This window comes from Homalodisca vitripennis, chromosome 6 (assembly GCF_021130785.1).
Source record: "Homalodisca vitripennis isolate AUS2020 chromosome 6, UT_GWSS_2.1, whole genome shotgun sequence".
Taxonomy (NCBI): Eukaryota; Metazoa; Arthropoda; class Insecta; order Hemiptera; family Cicadellidae; genus Homalodisca; species Homalodisca vitripennis.
In genome coordinates this window covers 100484317-100506027 of record NC_060212.1, presented here as the reverse complement: position 1 = coordinate 100506027, position 21711 = coordinate 100484317, and the positions used below count along the sequence as shown (strand labels likewise).

General features: G+C 35.0%; 1 long non-coding RNA gene across 1 annotated transcript; it reads right to left on the bottom strand.

The window, feature by feature from the left end:
- Positions 1-1002: 1002 nt before the first annotated feature.
- LOC124364647 lies at positions 1003-7667 on the bottom strand. The gene is made up of 3 exons (XR_006922640.1): positions 7047-7667; positions 5331-5530; positions 1003-1977 (listed from the first exon to the last, which is right to left on the bottom strand). It is a non-coding gene; the product is annotated as an uncharacterized LOC124364647 (long non-coding RNA).
- Positions 7668-21711: the final 14044 nt, after the last annotated feature.

The following is a 21711-nucleotide window of genomic DNA, read 5'->3' as shown; positions in this document are numbered from 1 at the left end:
ATATCTAGGCCCAATACTGTTCTCTTCCTTTTTGCCGCCAACTTGTTTCTGCCGTGACGATCGCCATTTGATATTGGCCTCTGGTCAGTCGTAGGTGGTTGGTCGACGAATGCAGACCTATTGTGACCTGTATTCCGTAGTACAGTTTTAATAATTAGTGTTGTGTTTAGTTTTTTATTAGGTGCCTGTTTTAAAGTTAGTGAAGTTGACACACACCATGGTGGTTGTGATTCCTGACTTACTCGTGTCAAACGTTCTGGTATGATTTGTTTATTTTAACCTGGTTTGTCATTATGTCTTAGGTTAGTTATTTACCTGAAGAAGAAATCATATTACAGTTATCGAAACCTAGTGTTCCTTCTGTTCTCATATTAGTTTCTGACCTAAATAACTTTTTTTAAGTGTCAGGTTGTTATATCTTTTGAAACTCACAAGCTACTGGGTTCATCTACCACCATTTTTGGGAATGAATATATAACTTTAAAGAAGTTTTCGCGTACCTTATAATGCCGATGTGTGCTGCGGTCCAGGGATAAAGTACCGTATCTTTGTACAGCAGACCCATGACCAACTCATGAGTGAACCACGCAATAGTCTCGGACAAAGCGTATCGAGATGACTATCATCGCCGTCAGTCATCAGTTCGATTCCTCGGTCCATCCTGTGACAAATGTCCCGTATGCAAACAAGTGTTCCCAGCGGTCATCAACTCCCAGTACCGTAATGTTGTCCTACCTTCCCTTGCCTAACCCCTCGATCATCGCTCCGACTGTGCTGCAGAACCGATTGTTCCGACCTTAACCTTCAAAGAGGAAAATGGAGTCTACAGCACACGACATAAATTTCGTTTTGCAATCTCTCAGTTTAAGTTTGTCGCTGGAAATTTTTGGTACCCATTTAATTTTAATTGGCATCACGAGGCTTCAAGCCCCACCAATAGCCGCCTTAGTCGTCATCTGACAGAGTAATAAACAACTTTATTTGTCTTGGGGTCCGATGGACCCATGTGTGCCGTTTAAGGTGTGTTTTTCTTCAATTTCAGAATTTCATTGTATTGGTTGCAATTAAATTTTTTTATTCGTAAAATAAGTTTTTTTTACAGATCAAAGATAGTTTTTAATCAATAACTAATAAAAACAATATTATAAAACCAACGAATTATATAGCCTTAGTTTTGATGGTCAAATTTTGACCATGTTTGCAACTTTGTGTAAGATAAGTAATAATTGCGATGTAATAAATACATTTATGCATTGTTTTAACACATAACAGAGTGGATAGTTTGCGTAAAAAACCTTTAAACACTCATACACGTGGCTATTTTCAGAGTTTATATTTTTCATCAAAATTACAGCATTTTTTACAACAAATTTATAATTATTTTATTTATTGTTTTTACCCAGTACATTACACAGCTCGCACACACTAATAGTCTAAGGAAAGAATTTAAAGAAACCAAAATTATATAAATGCAATTTATTTATATTTACATTTTTAATTGGGTCCAGTATACGTATGTGTGCCTGTTGAAGAATAAATATCTACATGAGTGCCTTCTGAAGGTTAGGAATTAAAAATTAACTTTAAAAGTGACCTGAAAATAATAATCCTTAGAATTCAACCCCCCCCCCTCTACCACTGTTCACATTTATCACAACGAAAAGTACGAATTGCGTGCAAGCTCCGGATACAAAGAATGGCGTAGGGTTCTGTAGATATCAGAGCAACACAGGACGCAGTGCGCGTCTGTCTATTGCTGCTCTGTAGTGACAATAGCGCTGAGCTAGTTGGATCACATTGTTATGTTTAGCTATTGTGTACCTGATGAGACATTCAGACTGCCACTTCACCTATTTATAGGTGTCTCTGATGTCGAAACAATGTAAAGGTTCTCTTTGGACTTCTCGTTACTCGTTACTGACTTTCTTTGGATTCCAGATTCGGAGTCAAGTCTGAGACAGCGTCAGATACCAGGTGCTGCAATAAAAGGAACGTGAACTGAAACAAAATTTAAAATTCAATCACGCGAATTTTAACTACATATAAACTTCGGTTCTAAAAAGTTCACTTGATAAAAAGAACGCCTTCGAGCCTTACACCGTAACACAGTCCTGACGTTAAAATTAACTCGCATCTGCCTGTAGAGAATTGCGGTGCTAATGACTAAAGACGGTCAACACATACACAACGAGTTGATCCATATAGGAAAATGGGAGTTAAATAGAAATTATGCCAAATTGAAAAAATCTACGGAAAACTACTAACAGAAGTTGTATTTCAGAGCAAAGAAGGAATTTGAGGATACACAAATATTTCTTATGTCATAGTGACAGATTTCAGTCATGTCACTTTCAGGTCATGATTTTGTCCATAATAATAAAAAAAATTATGGTACCGAATATCGAAAAATTTTACTACCCATCAATGACCTCAAAGGGTTAATGAAGTTCCATTAAATTCAAAACGTTAAAACAGTCGTACACACACAAGAAATTATTTTTGGTGTATACAGTATTAAAACCAAACGCTTAAAAGTAAAATAACCTCTTAAGTAAAGATTCCAATCATGGTATAGAAGAACAAAATAGCAAACCTGCAACTACAGACAGACATCTTCCGAGACAAAACTCTGGACAGACCAGACTGGTGCTGCAGTCAATACTGGGAGTTCCCTGTCCATAGTCCCGCTCGAGTAGCAACCTATCAGACCAGTCAATACGTTCATTGTCGCCTGTTATTGACTCGCAGATATCAGCCCATTCAACGCTGTTATTTACGATCTGCCGGGACAATCAGACATCGAAGATTCTTGCCAGGCTAACATATAACTCACCCAATGCCAACAGAACAAGTAAAGACTAGACCAGCAACAGCCGGACATTGACCTCCACGTGACCTCTGCTGACGTGCTGACGTCTCACGAGCTGATGCGGTACTCTTGAGTCTGACAACACGTCCTCACGTTTTACTGCCACCTGCTAGTAATAATGTCCGCAATGGCTTTGAATTACTTGCAACTGACGTATCTAACTCTGAAAAGAAATAATGAGTCCAAGGGGAAATTCATTATTTCATTCATGGTTTCTAACCTGTAGTAAAACATATTTGAGAACCAAACAAGTATATTAAAACAATATTTACATAAAATGTATTATTATAGTCAAAAGGTGGTGGTAATAACTTTTTACGTAAACCTTTTTGTAATTTTATAAAGACGAATAAGTTTTTTTAACGCATTTGCAGATGGTTTATTTTTAAATATAGATTTACCTGTAGTGACGTTTCTAATCATTAATTTACGCTTTGATCTATAATCTGGAAACCCGAACGAGTAAATAAGTCACTTTATACAATTGACAGTAACTCAGTATAAAACACGCATCAACAAACAGAAACAACGAATATTCCGTAACGTAATGTACAGTATAGTCTGGGGAAACGGTGCGCATATAAGTATAAACGTATCCTCACATCATAAAAGTAGAAACTTATTAATTTAACAACTAAATACTAACCGTAATCTTTTGTTTTATTAAAAAATGGTTTGATTCAGAACTAATTTTAATTCTCACAAGTAAATAAAATATATACAGTGTATTTCAAATCGAACGTTGAAAGAACAATGATCCAGTGAGACGTAGCAATCAAGTGTCCAAGGCACAACAAATCACTCACATCAACGATGTTACCCATACTTTTCTAGACATAGTAACCGTGAATTGAAGTGAAATAAAATATAACTGTTTAATGAATTAATACTCTATGCTTACACGCAACATTTGAGAAAATCACTCGCAGCCATTTTATAATTCATTACAAATTCAACTATCGGTATTAATATCTGTAAGTACCTGTATGTCTACGATCATTATTCTCTGCCTACTGTCAAGTTACAATATTGATTTCGTACGCTAAAACCTTGAGTATAAACACTGAAAACGACAATTATCGTAAAGACATATTAAACTCTTTGAATACAATTCTAGATTATATAACTAGTTATTGATACTAACATTAAATAACTGCACAAACTTCTAATAAAGATACATGTCATATTCAGATCTTATCTTAAAAACGCAAATTGAAGATACGTGGTGGACTGAAGATACAGTAGATAATAATTTACACAGTCATTGTCATGGCGAAAATGTTTGAAGTACTAATATTTTTCAGGTTTTCAGCATTTGGAATCCCACCATTTTAATTCATAAATAATTACAGCATATTTCAAAATTTTTGAGTTAAACTCTTTCTTGATTTATATGGGTTTACAACCAAGATGAAATCGTTGTACAAGTACAAATGCCTGTAATGTAAAAACTATACTTGCTTGAGATTTATTTTTATTTATGTACATACGTATATTTGTATAATTTGGAACTTTTCAACACTTAAAAGATAAATTTAAAAGTCGTTATAAACCGTCGCTTACACTGTGAAAACTTTTGTTTAAAACAAAGGGCCTGGTTTTAAAGAGTAAATAAAGACAGTAAAAGTACATTCAATACCCGATGTTGTCTAAACCAGGTATACATTACTTTGGTCGTTATGTTCACAACACTGTAACATGGCTTACAATGTTTTGTAATGCTGACATCACCCCTCATCGTAGTATCTGAAATCTTAGTTACCAAGTTGTATTGGAAAAATTCACTGATACAACACACTTATCTGCACTGATACAATTTAACGTTTCAGTTAAAACATGCAGCATGTGGGCAGTTTTTGTAAAACATCGATAAAACACACTAACTAATGAAGCTGACTAATTTATTATCATATCCCAATAATTATTTATTTACATAAAAAACAGTACATAACTGCTATTGATGAACTCACAACAAAATTGAACTCATGATTATTGCATAAAGTAATTGACAGTTTATTTAAAATAATAATTGCAAGGCAGTGTAAGCTTACTGTATTCAACATCTGCTTTAAAAATATCTCTCTACATACTTTGACATAGTGTGATAAGGGTAAATATACCGAGCTTAAAAATCCCCACGTATAAAACACTTGATATGTTACAACTTTTAGAGAATAACAATATTGTGATATTGTTGTGTTGATTGTAGATCTACTTTTGTATATCCATCCCTAAACATTTATGGGACACTAGTTTCATTTCATTACTTATTATCCATAAACATAACTAGAAATGGCTCACGAAGTGACTGAACCAAATACATATTTTTCTCAGCTCAACTAAATAAAATCGCACCATTTGTTTACATCTCATATAAATATGTATCACGCAAAGAAATTACGCATTACATCCGCTACCAAGAAAATAATTCGTAAATGTTAAACATGCGATAGATACATACCTGTTTCAGTTGTAATCTTCATGTTGTATCACACAAAAGTCACTCACAAACACACGCGGGACGCGGGATACTCACGCGGGATTCGACCTGAACTCGGACTGGCAAAGGACCGTCCACTCACTATAAGGTACGAGAGCTCTGAACAGCTGATTGATAAAAGTGACCTCTAGCGGGAGCGCGCTGCACTACAGGACCATCAACTAAAGGACATAAACTAGCTGTACATTTCCTAATCAATTTTGGATTTTAAAATAATCAGAACATTCTGCAGAGAATGCGGGGGTGTTAAAATTATGATTCACTTAAAACTATTGACTCGTTTAGTATACATAGTAAAAATATAATTGCTACAAAACATTTTTGCATTCCTAGTAAATTTTGAAGTTTTGAAATTACTTGAAAAATGAACGTTTTGTAGACCATCATTTTGAAATGAAAAGTGAAATGTATTTTCAAAACCGAACAATAATACCTACGACAATTAATTTGCCAAAATTTGTCTTGGTTGTTTCATTGAGAAGAGAATTATAATAAATAGTATTGGTATAAATACAAAGTAGCATATTGTGGCCATACTGATGGGAATTAAATCGTTACTGGTTAAAAAAATCATTTCATTTCTTATGAGGAATTACAACTTTACAACTTTACATCTTGAAATATGAATGGAACTGAGAAACCTCCTGCACAACTTTAAAAAAAACTTAGGTCTTTTTATATCGCTAGTATTTAATTCAAATTCAGAAATGTCTATTTTTATCTTGAAAGGTTATTTGACTATTATTTAGGGATATATACAATTCAATCTTATTAAGAAAATAATGATGTTAGCAATTTTGTAAGTACAAACTTTTTATTACTTCACATTTTGGAAATAATTGTTGAATTAGCTCCTATGATTACTAAACAGAATCATGTAAAAATTATTTAAAACATTTATGTCGTGAAACGAATAAAAAAAAACAAAAAGAAACAGACAATGTTTAGTGAATCGTGTTATGACCAAAAACTAATACCTAATTACAAAGTATTTATTTATTTATTAATTCATTATTTTAAATACAATGTTTTCCATATTTTAAGGCAATATTTGAAATCTTTTAGTTAATTCATTATCTTCCGAAAATTCTAAAGGAACGTTATCTCTGAAATATAAAACCTAAACAGAACCAATAATAAATTAGACTATTAAAATTTTATAACGGAGTGTTTGAGCTGGGTAGCTGTTTTACCAAACAATAAATATGTCCCCATCATTAAACACTGAAAAATCCATATGCTGAATTATGGGTGTAGCGACAGGTAAACGGTAGGTAAACGTGCCATATTTACAGTTACAAAAACAACAATACCAAGCAGTACTGATAAGAGCTGATAAGACCTGTCCTATCTCATTCTTGTGTAACTGAATTGAATAGATTAACTGAAGGACTGCATTATGCAAATCATTGAACAAAAGGTAACTGTTTTAAGATAATATGTTTTACGAGTACATACAGAGGGAAACAGCAAAAATTAAAAACCACTGCAAATACTTGTCATTCAAAAATGTAGACATTCGTTATTGTTTCCAAAACCTTGATGAAATACAAATAATTACTTTTTATTTTTTAAATTGAGAAGTCCAATACTTCTTACAAGTTAAAATCAGAATACTGTACTCCTCAAAAACTTTACCTTTAAGACTCAGTTGTTGGTAATCTAGCTTTTACTTACAACAATTGGATATTTCATGAAAAATATCATCCAGTGGAAGACTAAAGTTTTGTCAGGTGAAAGGGGGTGACTACTTGAGTTCGAAAGGGAAATTCAAAACAATAATGTATTACTAAAAAGTATTAAAAAGCTGAAAGTAATGGTGAAAGAACGTAAGAGGACTACAACTAAAACTCCTAACACTCACAACTACGAACACTAACACGACACGACACGGCTAGAGAGAGACTCGACACTGCCACCTCTACGACTCGGCTGTCCAGCGTCAACTGTTCCCTTCTCTCGCTCTTCGCCTCCGCCTGGTGGCTAATCCTGCCTTGATCCTCTGTCACGCGGCACCGCGCGGCGGACCTGCGGATCTGTTCGCGGGGCTTCGCCACCAGCCATCTGTCGATCTTCTGACTCATCACATCGCTCCCGCGGTGAGGCCTGCCGTGGGCAATTCGGCGAAGCCTAATTTGTTATTACTTTTTTCACTTCCAAAACCGAACAGGGTTGACTCACCTTTATCCATTGTCAACGCAATTATAATCTACCTACATGATTGGTACATATAATCGAATATCTACTAAATTTCAGTACTGCCAAGACTTCAAATTATAGAAGTTTTCTAGTTATACAGAGTGTTCATTTGAAAACTTCAAACTCATATTGAAAAACTTATAGCCCAAGTATCAACATTCTGTAAACGGGAGTGTATAGTATTAATTGGAAAAACAAAACAAAAATATTTTTAAAATAGGGGTCTATTTTGAAGAAACAATTCCCCATGCCCCCGTACCCAAAGTCAAAATTTTGAAATGACAACTAATAACTTGTGACACCTCAAATTGAAAATTATAAAAATGCTATATTTTGGTAAAAGAAAAATTGAATACGCCCAAGTCGTTTGGTATCAGCAACATAATGTAATTTCTCACACAATAATTATTAGTCAACAAACTACTATACTACTGCTAACAAAAAAACTACTCACTAAATACGGTTGTAAATCATTTGTAAACTTTAAATCGAATGTTCAAATTGGTAGCCGTTGTTGTTCGAGCAAAAATATAACCTACTTTCAAATTCTTGCCTAACCTGTACATATACAGTAAGTTTTAAAGTGTGGCTCATCGCTATCGTAACAAACATTTATTTCAACACAAAAACAGAGAATAGAACTGTATTTTAAAATATGTCATATTCATCAATATATAAACAGTATTGTTTATATACATGGTCAAATAAGATTTTCGTACATTAGCGTACAGAAGGCAAAACATTTAACGATTTAACTACAAATGTAAAATTGTGCATAAAATAACAAAAAAGTACAAAGAAAACCATTCATTGGGTCAAGGCAAATTTCTGTTGCGTCAAAAACCACCAGGTTTCTTCTTACACCGCGATATCTGAACCACTAGCAAGGATTAATAAACGAACCACAACACATCATTTCATTCATGAGCCCGACCTCGGTTAGTATTTATTTTATGGAGCAATCTTTAGACACAATACACCTACAAGACGTCTATTGTATTTGTGTGGATAGCAGCAGTGTTGTAGACTCGAATCTACCCCTACGCTCTAAATATACTCGATAGCTATATCCGACTCTGTACAGCTACACCTGTAGGTATAGTCCCTTTTTGTGGACCTATAGTTATAGTGACTCTCTGTGTACCTTAGGTTCGCAAATTAAAAGCTAGGCGTACGTTTAGAAACAAGCTTTTCTAATTTTTTCACAGTCGAGTTTCAGTATGAGGAAAAAATAAAAGATTTTGACTACAATCATGAAATCTATATTATGATGGCTCAAAAATAAAGTCCATTTCAGCAACGGTATTTCAGCGCGTATAAGAGACACAGGATTCAAAACAGCATACATGTTACAAAATTAAAACTCGTGTCTACATTAGGTTTAATAATTAATCAACAATTTACTTTTTATAAATATTCACTCCAAAAATTAAATTCGTGTATGGACGAAAGGGATATATCGTTTAAAAACAAAATTTATTTCCTGGCCACGAGAATCAGTCACAAACAGTCTGAAAATATCCTAATAGAGAAGTGTGCACCAGCAGGTACGTACAGAACATATTGCATCGTACAAACAGTCTGAAAATATCACTAATAGAGAAGTGTGCACCAGCAGGTACGTACAGAACATATTGCATCGTACAAACACGACCCAATCTGTAGTAAAGTTGCACGTTCAAGATTCCAAAGTAGAAAACAAAAGTACAGCGCGATGTCGGCCGAGTATCTGGGTCAGATCAGAAAGTGGGCGCCGCATGTGCTAATACTGCGGGCGGTCCTCACACAGACCTCTAACCTCTCTACAATGCTACTGATCTAACACACAAGTCTCACGTGTCAAGTGTGATACTATATCTCATTTATCCGGGTACACTCGGTTTTGAACAATGAATTTAGTATAATGAAAGCTAAAACGTGTTTCTGGCGGGGGTAGGCTACTTACATATTACATGGATAAAAGAAATATATTTTATCGCTGTGGGCCAGAATAAGTATGGACGGTGTGGACTACAGCCTTGTATAGCTGCGATATTAAGTGTTGATAGAGCAGTGTAAAAAAAGTTGTTATTATTACTACCTTGAATAAATAATTAATTATCTAAGATTGTAAATCAGTCCAGTTTAACAGCTAACAGTAATTCTAAATTATTACATCCATTATATATTGTCCAGAACAGTACTGTCACGTCGATTGCACATAAAACTGGACTTAGGAATATTTTAAATCGTCATGAAGGTAATTTCCTATGCTACTTTAATTCAAACTACAATTACTGCACGAAAGAAAACTAATAACGACAAGAAACTCTTAGAAATGTACATTTTGACTGCAGATCTACATTCAATGTCACAAAGGTATGTTTGAACACTGTAACCAACAACGAATACATTACGTACTGTATGCGCTACGCTTTGTCACAGATGACAAGGTCTCATGCACAATCATGCGCACCACGGAGTGCTTACTCTTAGCTGTATACAGCCTATTCTTTACAAAACAACGTACTGACGAAACCAATTTAATTTTAGTCAGATGTTGTATTGCATTTTCTATTGAAATTCCGTTCATGGAAGCACTCACCGAAAATTTCCCCATAACCTCACCGAATATTACTCCCAGATCCCAAAACCACCCCTTCCTTCAATCTTCCCAAAAAATACCTGGCAGGTTGAAACTTGGTACAAAAAAATAATTTTATACATATGCAGGCTAAGTTCGTTGGCCAGCTCTACATTTTAGAAACTGTTACAATTTTCAAAACAACGGATTTGCGTACCTACACTATGGTTTTAGGTTCTCTCTTAAAATTTTTAACATTGTTTTTCATGAAAATATAAATACATATTAGTAGAAAAAATGAACATTAACAATAAAGAAATAAAATTTACATGTAACCCGAGCACAAAAACGCGATACCTACGAAAAGACAACTTTTGAAAAGAAGAATTGTCCTTATTGAGACTCTAAGAGTATTATAACACTTTCTGTCCTATAGACATTATTTTTGAATACTGTCTCAATTAAATAGTCATTCTTATTTTTTGCATTTGCAATAAAATTAAGCATTCACCGCAGTTTTGCAAAGCATCTCTCATATATGTATATAAACTGTGGTTAGAAAAATGACAATGTAGATTCTCTAATAAACAAATAAACCACGAGGTTGATATTGCAACTCCTAGGTGAATGTACTCATTCATATAACAATAACAATAAACGTACCTAACATAGCCTGTCGTAAAAATTTAATCTTTCTATAAACGCTTACCACATTACTGCAAACTAATCAAATCAGCTGATTCAAGCATATTATTTAAGAGAAATGCAGTTAGTATCGTCTTGCAGCTTTAGGATACATTGTGGGAAATGAAGGCAAGATGCTACAATTCATGAAGTAAACTGATTATACTGTTTTTCATTGTTATACACTAATTATTTGATATGTATACTAAGTTCTAAATTAAAAATAACTTCTATAACAGAACATATAACGTATTCTAATCAGGAAGCGCTATTTTTATTAATTCAATATGTACGTCTTGATAAATATTGCGTTCTTCCTTATGAGGCAAACATTGTCACAAGGCGTTTACATTAATTATCGTTCATGAGAGTTCTAAGACACGCGAAGAAACTAATAGCGAAATACGTGTCAATTTTCGCAACTGTCCACCACATAATGCTAATTGTAAGTTAATCTGAAACCGCAGCCCATGTCACAGTAGTGGTTCAGCTACTACGGCAAGCAGACCAAGGCCGGGAGAATCAGCAGTGGTGTAACTGTGGGGACACACCACCACATAACAACACCACCTGATGATAATGATATTTTCCACAACCACAGGCAGAGTGGCGATACCTATCATTTTACCCTAATATGACCGTACTTTCTAAAGTGTTTTTTCACTTCTGAGATTAGAAACATTACTAAGATTTTGGAATGAGTTTTTTAAATGCTACATTCATTTAGGCGTAAAACAGTATTCGAAAAGCTACATTAATATTTGAGTAGTTCCTTACAGTGCAGTGACTGCAGTAACAAGAATAAATATAGGACTTGGCCAAAAACCCATTTTCTCAACAAAACATGTTAAACCTCAAACATTTTTAAGTTCTTATCGTTGGTCGCAGTGATGTCTCATTTTAAATATGTCAACAAAAGCCATCCAAAAGCATTCTAAGTTTTCTTGTACAGAGTATATTTTTAGTAATCAAGGAGAAAGGTACAAACAAGTTTAATGTTTCTGGATAACGAATACCAATAACACAAAACATCACTTGGATACGCATTAATAAAAATTTTAATGAGATATCGACAACTACGACTAAAAACAAAACGTGTTACAATTTAACATTGCAGTGCGGAGTAGATAGGGCTATGAGAAACATGCAAATGATGATACAGAAGGCGCCAGCCAGCGCGACATAGCTGAGGTCGTGCACTGTACAGCCGTTGTCAGCTAACGGAGGAAAAACGGTTTAACACCCGTATCTGACATTAACGTGAGCAATCAACCATGAGACCGGACACGGACGTGATGCGCCTTACACTGCTGGCCTACTGCAGAGCACCGCACTATCTATTACTCAATAGATACTGAATAATATACGACTTTTGTTATTATACTATTATATTAACAGTTAACATAATGAGATACGAAAACTAAGCTTCTTAAAAACGTATTTATTTTATTACCATTCTTTTCCACATACATACATTAAGGGCAAGTTTTAGGCAGTGAAGTTCATGAACGAGTATGTAAGAAATAACCTCTGCCAGTAGCCTACATATATTTCCACTTTCTAGAACTTACCTTTTTATAAACCTTTTTTACCTTATAAAAATTTAATGAAAGACACGTTTTTGGTTTGAGAAGTAAGCTATAGGTTTGTTTTTTAATGATATGTACAAAACTCTTAATCACAGACTGGATAATTATATTTACTATTCGATCTACATCAGCTAATTTGAGAAGAGTATTCAGTGATACTCTCCAAATTATCAATGGCATTGTTACATTTGATGGTGTTTGTGATGACTGGTCTACCATGGGAACGGACAAACGAAGAGTCAGATCTAACAGCGGACCTACTACAAAGCGAGTAAATAATTGTCTACACGATTAGGCGATTAGGCTACCCCTACTGATATTATCATTGGACTTTATCATTGGGCTTTATATGCAGATGTTTTATATTATTACAAAATAAACACCTCTCCATAATGAGCGACAATAATAATTATTATTCAAAGGGGGATAATCATTGCTGAACTGATATAGTGAATGTCAATGACAATAGTGTTAAAAAAATAAAGACCCAACTATTAGGAGCAATAGTTAAGGTTTTAAAAACAAAAGTTTTTAAGGTTAAAATTCATGACAAGCAATAACAAATGTATATTAAAACATGTTTAAAAATTATCTTAACCTAGATGTCATGTATGAATCCAAACTTTTAGCCTATTTTCTTCTTTGAAAATTGTTATATCATGTACATGTTCGAAAGCAATAATTTTTTTTCTTGGATAGTGCGCAGTCCTGGAAGACTGGCACTGTTATCCTGTGGGCACAATGGGGACGTTCCTGTGTTTGACCTAAATAGAGCTATGAAAATATTTGGAGTTACTTAATCTTGAGGAATTCTCCCTCTTTCGTCTTCAAACTCTTGAAACTCTTGTTTTCCTTCTGATGCACCTTCCTCCGGCCGGTTCATATTTTCTCTCACGTGACGCTAAGATACAGTTTATGTTCGAGGGGACGTAAACTTTTAAGGCGTTCCAAAGGTGCTGATGTTTTAATAAGACGACCTTAATGTTTGAAAAACCGGGGCTTCAGCACAGATGGGACAATCAGATTCTTCTGACTTATTTAAAGGAGGAGTAGACTACGTTTTTAGAGCGCAACCAGTGATATACTCGTATATATATATATATATTCTGGTAACGCCTGGGTGGTACATTGTTTCCTTTATATGGTATTTATAAGTTAGAACTTATTTGGACTGGTTGCCACCCACTCGAGAGAACATGCCTGCTTTCAAATTTACAATTGATGATATAGAGAATTTCCGATAGTACTTATAAGTAGTCTACATAACTTTTTGTGGCTTATGTCGGTATGTAGAATGTCACAAGTTAAAACCGTCCAAACACTGTTAAGCCGTGACGAGCCTTAACTTGACTCTACCTCACATAGATCATACATTATTAAAAAGATAAACCCTTTGTTTCTTTGTTTTATAAGTTATGTTTCCTCCATTTACACTGTTATTATATATTTTTTTGGATACTCCTGTTATTTCAAGAAATCCATTTAAATATTATGAAAATTGTTGTTTTTGTGTGTGTTAAAGTAGGTAACTCATTTTCAATAGGATAATCATATGAATGTAAACTACACATAGCCTAGTAAATATATGTAACCTTAGCCAAAAACGTAACAAATCTAAAATTTTCAGCCTTTGAGATGGGAAAACACTTAAATAGATAGTTTTTTTTTATTTTATTTTAGAAGTATGTAGTTTAGAAAATATAAGAATCGTGTTACGTTTACATGTTACGGCATCTTTAATACATTTAAAGCTAAATTACTTATAATATTCAACACATCAATAACAAATTGTAATAACTAATTAATTGTGTTACCTGGATATTTTGTTTTTTACTGACATCACAATTTAAGTAATTTTTGAAACTTTTCATCGTTGTCTATTGCGAATTCATAAACTCATTCTATGTAATTAAATCTAGATACAACGTTTCCAGATGTACTAAGAAATGTACATTTTAAAGATAGTACGGAATAAATAAGGTCAATAGAGGCTGTACACAATTTGCCCCGATGCGATCATTGTCTTTACAATAGGCCGTGGACAAAAACGCAGCAGGGTTGCCAATCCAAGAACATTGATGACTACTGAATCTTCAATAATGATTGAAATATTAATTCTGAATGTTTTAAGCAACAAAACATTTGAAATTTTCTTAAGTTTTAGCTTTAAATAAAAATCCTCAAAATAGAGCTTAATTTAAAATTAATCTATTTTTTTATTACTACATATAAATAATTTCAATGATACTTCAGTATGACTATTTATGCTAGAATTACGAGTATAATTATTCAATTCGTTATTAATTTGTATTTTAATATACATAATTATTGAGTTGGATGAACTTCATACATGATTTTTGGGATATCAGATCCGTTTTCCTAAAGCATTATATGCGTGCACGAGAAATGCTTAGATCAGTACAGTTAGCTGTAAGTCAATGCATAGGCCCAGAACAAGGGCTTGAAGCATAACATATTGAGATAGAAGAGGCTTGAATCTCTGCGAAAAGAAAAACGTGAGGGGGAGGTAACAAAAATTTAGGGTTGAAAAGTTACCATCATCACACAATGACTACTCTCCAGTAAACAGGTTCGGGTGGTTGGATGGATCTAATGGAGCATTGTCATATTTCTTTTATGGCACTGTTCGAATTAAATAATCAGTGTATGTATAAAGAAACGTTAGACCTACAGCATATTACAGTAAAGTGATGTAAAGTTATCGATCTGCATTTCTAAATAAGTTGGAAAAATAAGTAGGACATAGCATTCCCGCGAGCTATACAAGAGTAGTAAACGTGTTTTTTTACGACAAGGAAAATGTCTACCTAAAAAGTGGCAATACAATTCGAGGCTCACGGACGATTCTACTTTTCGGCACTACGGAATCCAGGAGGATTCGGAGTTTGCGGACTGTCTCAATATTCGGTCCTGGCCGACTCATGTGTCTTTTAGAGTCGTAAATTAGATTCCTAGAGAGCCGAATAAATTCGGAGCACACGGACTGATGTAGAGACTCTTCGATGTTAACGGACAAATAGTAGAATTTATCAGTATTATAAGTGAAAAAGATAGTTATTGCAGATAAGTAACATAAAGTAAATACATTAAACTAACCACATTATGGTAAAAATATAGTAAATATTTATTTTCATATACTGTGTTATATTATTTCTTGGATTTTATAGAATTTCTTTTAAATTATAAGTTTGATTTGATTAGTGCTTAACTGATGTAGTTGATATTCATCCAAATGTAGGTAATCCGCATTGACATTAACCGGGGTATCTGCGACTCCACCCTCCGCCACACCCACAGAAGTGATGGGAGAGTGTCCACTTGACGACCTCCAATTAGAGGATTTGTCACAAATCATACATTTTAAAGAAATAATTTGTTTATTTTTATACCAGTCAGTAATTTACTCAGAACTATAATCGATTCTTCTATCAAATACCAGACGTATGGTGAAAAGTGAAAACAAGAAAGAGTATATATGACGTGGATGATCGATAAAAAGCAATACGATATCGTGTAAGAGTAAAACAGGAGTACTATAAAGTGGCCCAGTACATGGCAAATATTGGTGCCAAGTCCGGTACACGTGTCGCTACGCCTCCGCTCTCTTGGGGAAGGTCAGTGCAGCAACCTTGCCGCCAAAACCGGTACCGGTACTTCGGTGAAACGGGACTACAGAGGTACAAAGGTCATTTGGGTGGTACAAAGAAAATAACCCGACATCGTAATCTAAAACAGCCGGTTGACTAGCACCGTCTTTGTCTGGTCCACGTATTTATTACGATTAACGTTTGTGTATTTAGTGCAACCATTTAACGAGTTATATACAGATTTGATTTGAAGCTGTATTAGCAAAGCTCAAGAACAAAAGCTTTTCATTTTCCACAGGCCGTCGCAGCAATGCACGATGTACGAGTGTAAAAAAGGGTTTTATAGAAGCATTTCGTCACGGTCGGCAAAAGTATTGTTACATGATATGTTAGTGTGTGTTGGTGATACGGGCGTACAGATCGTTCGGTCAGTGGCTTGGGTTTACAAGAGTATTTCGTCACGGTCGGCAAAATTATTGATGAGACTGATATTGATGACCTATTAATTAAACCTCTTCAAGCTGAACAATCGTGTTCGTCCTGTATGGTCTAAATAACTATTGTTAAGCAATCAAACGTTCAGCTTGGCGATACGAATAAATCCGAAGCGCGGTGTCCAATAAGGCCTACGTTTACTACCTCAGTTAAATTCGTGTGCATCGAAGAAGCAATATCAGGGTTGCTGAAAGATCCCAGGACGGGAAAATTAGGTCTATAAGTTTGAATTGTAACAGAACATATTATATCCAGCTTTGCCCATATTTAATTATTATTCTATGTATTTTGTCATGATATCCTACTTATCGAATCTCGTTATAGCGGTACACATAGTTAAATAGGAAAAAGGTTGAGTTGTACATAAAAGTAAACACCATTTTTATTGGATCACTTTGGCGGAAATACGACCTTTGTGGATCATCAATACAAAACGTTGATGTATTAAATTGCAGGCACCTAAATATTTTTGAAATGCTCACTTTGTGTAGGTTTCATTTTTTAATGAGAGAGTAACTGTCTACTGGAACATACAATCCAACAGTAGACGTCTGTAACACAAGTGCAGAACCCAGAGAAGTTAAATGTTTGGACAGATATTGTGATGAAACATGTGGTAGAATGGTTTCAACGAGATGGAGTTCTGCATAATATCACATGAATGAAAGGCTGTTGTAGGTCAGTCTTGCCACAAAAGTAGATTGGTAGAGGAAGAGAGCAGAATGGCATGAACGTTTTCCAAATTTGCCACCTTTAGACTAATTGTAACAGTTTTTTTTTTTTTTTTTTTTTTTTTTTTAAAACCTCAAAACCATAAATAATTGTTTATATGACCCAAAACGTGATATAAAATTTGTAAACTGCGAGAGCTGTCATTGCTGACAAGCACCTGAATAAATAAATAAAATCTTTCTCTTTGCCAATAACGTATCCAGGCGCAACATAACCTCTCATCTGGCTCGTAACTGCTTTCGTATTTAGTGAGAGTAATTGCATAAGCAAGCGATTTATGCCCACAAGTTGTTACCGACTACAATAGCGTCATTACTAGCTGATAGAGGAACGGAGTGGTATAGTGGCCCCGCTTTCCTTCCTGCTGATAATGGCGGGAAAATGTTCCGTTTCCCTTGTTCCTTCATTTAGTCAACACAGTTTATAGTCAGCCGCGCACCACTGCCTGTTGTATCACGCCCCAAATAAGTTTATACTCGCACTGGTGGTCGTTGAATCACTTTCTTCAACCGAAGTACAGGGTTTCAAAAAACTTTAAGGATCTTTAAAAACAGCATTTGTCTAAAAATGACAAAATTAAGAGAAAACCATATTAAAATTAGTAAATCAATAACCTAAATTATAAGCTAAAATTTCATTTTATTAAGTTTTACGATTAGAATGTTTAATTTAACAAATGTTAAATTACACGTTAATCTCCCTTCACATGTTTATTACCATCGAAAAATAAAAAGATTAAATTTAAGTTAGGTATATACTTGCTGAGAAGGTTCGATTACTCCACCGATCGTTGGCCCAACGACCCAAACATCAGTTTTAAACAAGAGGGTCGTTGGCCCAACGTTCAGTGGTATAATCGGACTGATTTGTTAGATAAAGTAAAACATATTTTAGCGGGCCGTTGGCCCAATGAACCTTTTTTAAAATTTAAACAGTATATTAACAATCTAGGTTCGTTTACCCAACGATCCAAAATTTACTTACAAATAGCTTATATGTTTCGTTAGGCCAACGACCCCATTAACAAGTACAATTGTAAAATACAGGTTCGATTGCCACTGTTCGTTGGGCCAACGTTGTATCCACTGTAACATGTTACATATAACCGACGTGGTCACAGCCTGCCGGTATTTGTCTGGCGTCTACAAAAGAGCAGTACACAGACGTCCTTATAGCCGGCCAGCCACTTGTTATCTGCAACTTTTCTTATCTGAGACTTTACCTTATCGTTTTCTTATCACGATGAGATCCGAGATAGATCCATCTCATGTTTTTTCCGTACTTACGTAGGTTAGTTACAAAGACAAATAAATAAACAATAATTGTAATAATTAAAAACAGATTATGAGGACAAAGAAAGGTATAAGTAAAACCGTATATACAGTCGCGAGGTGGTGAAGGGAAATGTAAGGGGGTGAAGGCAAGAGCAATGCGGGCTACCTTGGCGCGAGAGTCAGACACGAACTGTACCAAGGTCTCACTAATTATACTACGATGATAAGCTACAGCTCAATCACACTGAAGTACTGTCTAGTGACTCCAAAACATCTAAAACAAGTTCGTAAAATATTATTTTTATCGTTTGTCTACTTACATTCTCTAACCAAGCTTTAATGTTGTATAAAAATATGAACTGGTGTAGATTTGTGGGATTTAAAAATTAATATTTAGCAATGTTGTAAAAAATGTATAAAGATAAAAGAACTATTATCTGTTTGGAAATAATTATTTCAATCATAGTTATTTATTGGGCACTGTATTGGAATCTACTTATAAAGGTAAACCCAGATTATATAATCCCGAGGGAGAGATGCTAATATATTTTATCAGCAAGAAGCCATCTCGTTACATTTTTTTTTAATTATTAACATATCTTTTATTAACATATCTTATGTCTCGTCAAAATTATGTCAATGTTTAAGTTATTATTGAAGTATTGAACACTTTACTATCTCATTTCAATGCTATACTAAGGATTTTTAAGTTCAGAAGATGTCATACACAAGTGTTTTAGTTTCTGATCAATACGAATGAAGGATGATGAGTGTACGGTCGAGTATCGTGTAAATGTTTCACCATCTAAGTAGACATGTCTCATTGGTTAAGTAGATCTGGACAAGGAGGATTCCAATATTTTAGTTTTTATGAAAAAGAACTTCATCACTAAATTTCACCACTTTACGATCTAAAATTGGCAGTTTATTCTTCACAGTTTTGCCATCGTTAGGGTCGAAACATGCCCGGTAGGTAACACATGCAACTATTTTCAATACACATCAGCGCTATCAGCCTGAAGTATAGTCTAATATTGGCACATCAGTGCAATCAGGCAGAAATGTTGTCTAATCTTAGGACATACCAGTGCAATCAGGCAGAAATATTGTCTAATCTTGGCACATAAGTACAATCAATCTAAAATATAGTCTAATGTTGGCTCATTAGGACAATAAGGCTGAAATATTGCGTAATCTTGTTCAAACAATAAAGTTTTTGTTATTTTTGCGCTCAGTAGTTATAGATCACAGAAAATATTTTCAGGTTAAATTTTGGGTAACAACCTGGTTTTAAACCACGCGCGATACGCTAAATATTAATATATTTGGTAAACTATATGGATTATATGTGTGTTTCAGCTACAAACTGTAGAAAGAAAAATATGTAATGTACATCAACATAAAATAATACAGATTCAATGAGATGGAGATAATTAAAACACGTCGAAGTCCTCATAAGCTCTGGTGCCATATGCGCCTGCAGATGCTTCCATGCAACAAGTTTGCATATCTGTGTAGATGGAACGTATTCCAGAGTTACAGGCGCTCTAACTTATGTCTTTAAATTTCCATGCAATTATTGAAGGAGGTTGTAATTTATTTCAATATTAATTCGGGTTATCTCGGCCGAACGAAGAATATATGCTGGGAGTGTATGAGATTGTGCATAATGCCGCAGTGAACGAGTTTGGGTAGTGCAAATATTTAACATATATAAACGTTAACTACAATAAATATATGAATACGTTTTATTAAAATGTTTCATGATGATATAATACGTTTTGTAAACCATTAATAACATCCTTATTCGATCCTTATCCAAAATACATAATAACTTTCTCAACAGATTGGAATAAAGAAAGTCCATAGACTATTAAACGCCAGAAAACATTTTTCTAGGTCAGACTAAGATACGTCTAGGTATAAATCCAATGTAAGTCCCATACAACAAAACATATTTCCTATTTCAGCAGGCCAAAAATCTACTTAAATAAAATGTACGTCATTAAGACTGTACATATTTATTTCTAAAAACACACGTAGAAAGTACTATGCGATGCAGCGAATAACGAAGGAACAGGAGTCATGTTGTAAATACTGCACGTAACTACGGAGGTTTATGTTGCCTGTAGAAACTTTCCTCCCTTAGCAATCAACACGTAACAGCCTGCCCCACTCCGGGGAATATATCCTAAATATTACATTGCCAACTTCGCAAGTGGTCTCACAGTTTCCGGGTCACATCTTAGTGTCAAACTGTACGTAACTACGGAAGGTTTATGTTGCCTGTAGAAACTTTCCTCCCTTAGCAATCAACACGTAACAGCCTGCCCCACTCCGGGGAATATATCCTAAATATTACATTGCCAACTTCGCAAGTGGTCTCACAGTTTCCGGGTCACATCTTAGTGTCAAACTGTACGTAACTACGGAAGGTTTATGTTGCCTGTTGAAACTTTCCTCCCTTAGCAATCAACACGTAACAGCCTGCCCCACTCCGGGGAATATATCCTAAATATTACATTGCCAACTTCGCAAGTGGTCTCACAGTTTCCGGGTCACATCTTAGTGTCAAACTGTACGTAACTACGGAAGGTTTATGTTGCCTGTAGAAACTTTCCTCCCTTAGCAATCAACACGTAACAGCCTGCCCCACTCCGGGGAATATATCCTAAATATTACATTGCCAACTTCGCAAGTGGTCTCACAGTTTCCGGGTCACATCTTAGTGTCAAACTGCACGTAACTACGGAAGGTTTATGTTGCCTGTTGAAACTTTCCTCCCTTAGCAATCAACACGTAACAGCTACCCCACTCCGGGGAATATATCCTAAATATTACATTGCCAACTTCGCAAGTGGTCTCACAGTTTCCGGGTCACATCTTAGTGTCAAACTGCACGTAACTACGGAAGGTTTATGTTGCCTGTAGAAACTTTCCTCCCTTAGCAATCAACACGTAACAGCCTGCCCCACTCCGGGAATATATCCTAAATATTACATTGCCAACTTCGCAAGTGGTCTCACAGTTTCCGGGTCACATCTTAGTGTCAAACTGCACGTAACTACGGAAGGTTTATGTTGCCTGTTGAAACTTTCCTCCCTTAGCAATCAACACGTAACAGCCTGCCCCACTCCGGGGAATATATCCTAAATATTACATTGCCAACTTCGCAAGTGGTCTCACAGTTTCCGGGTC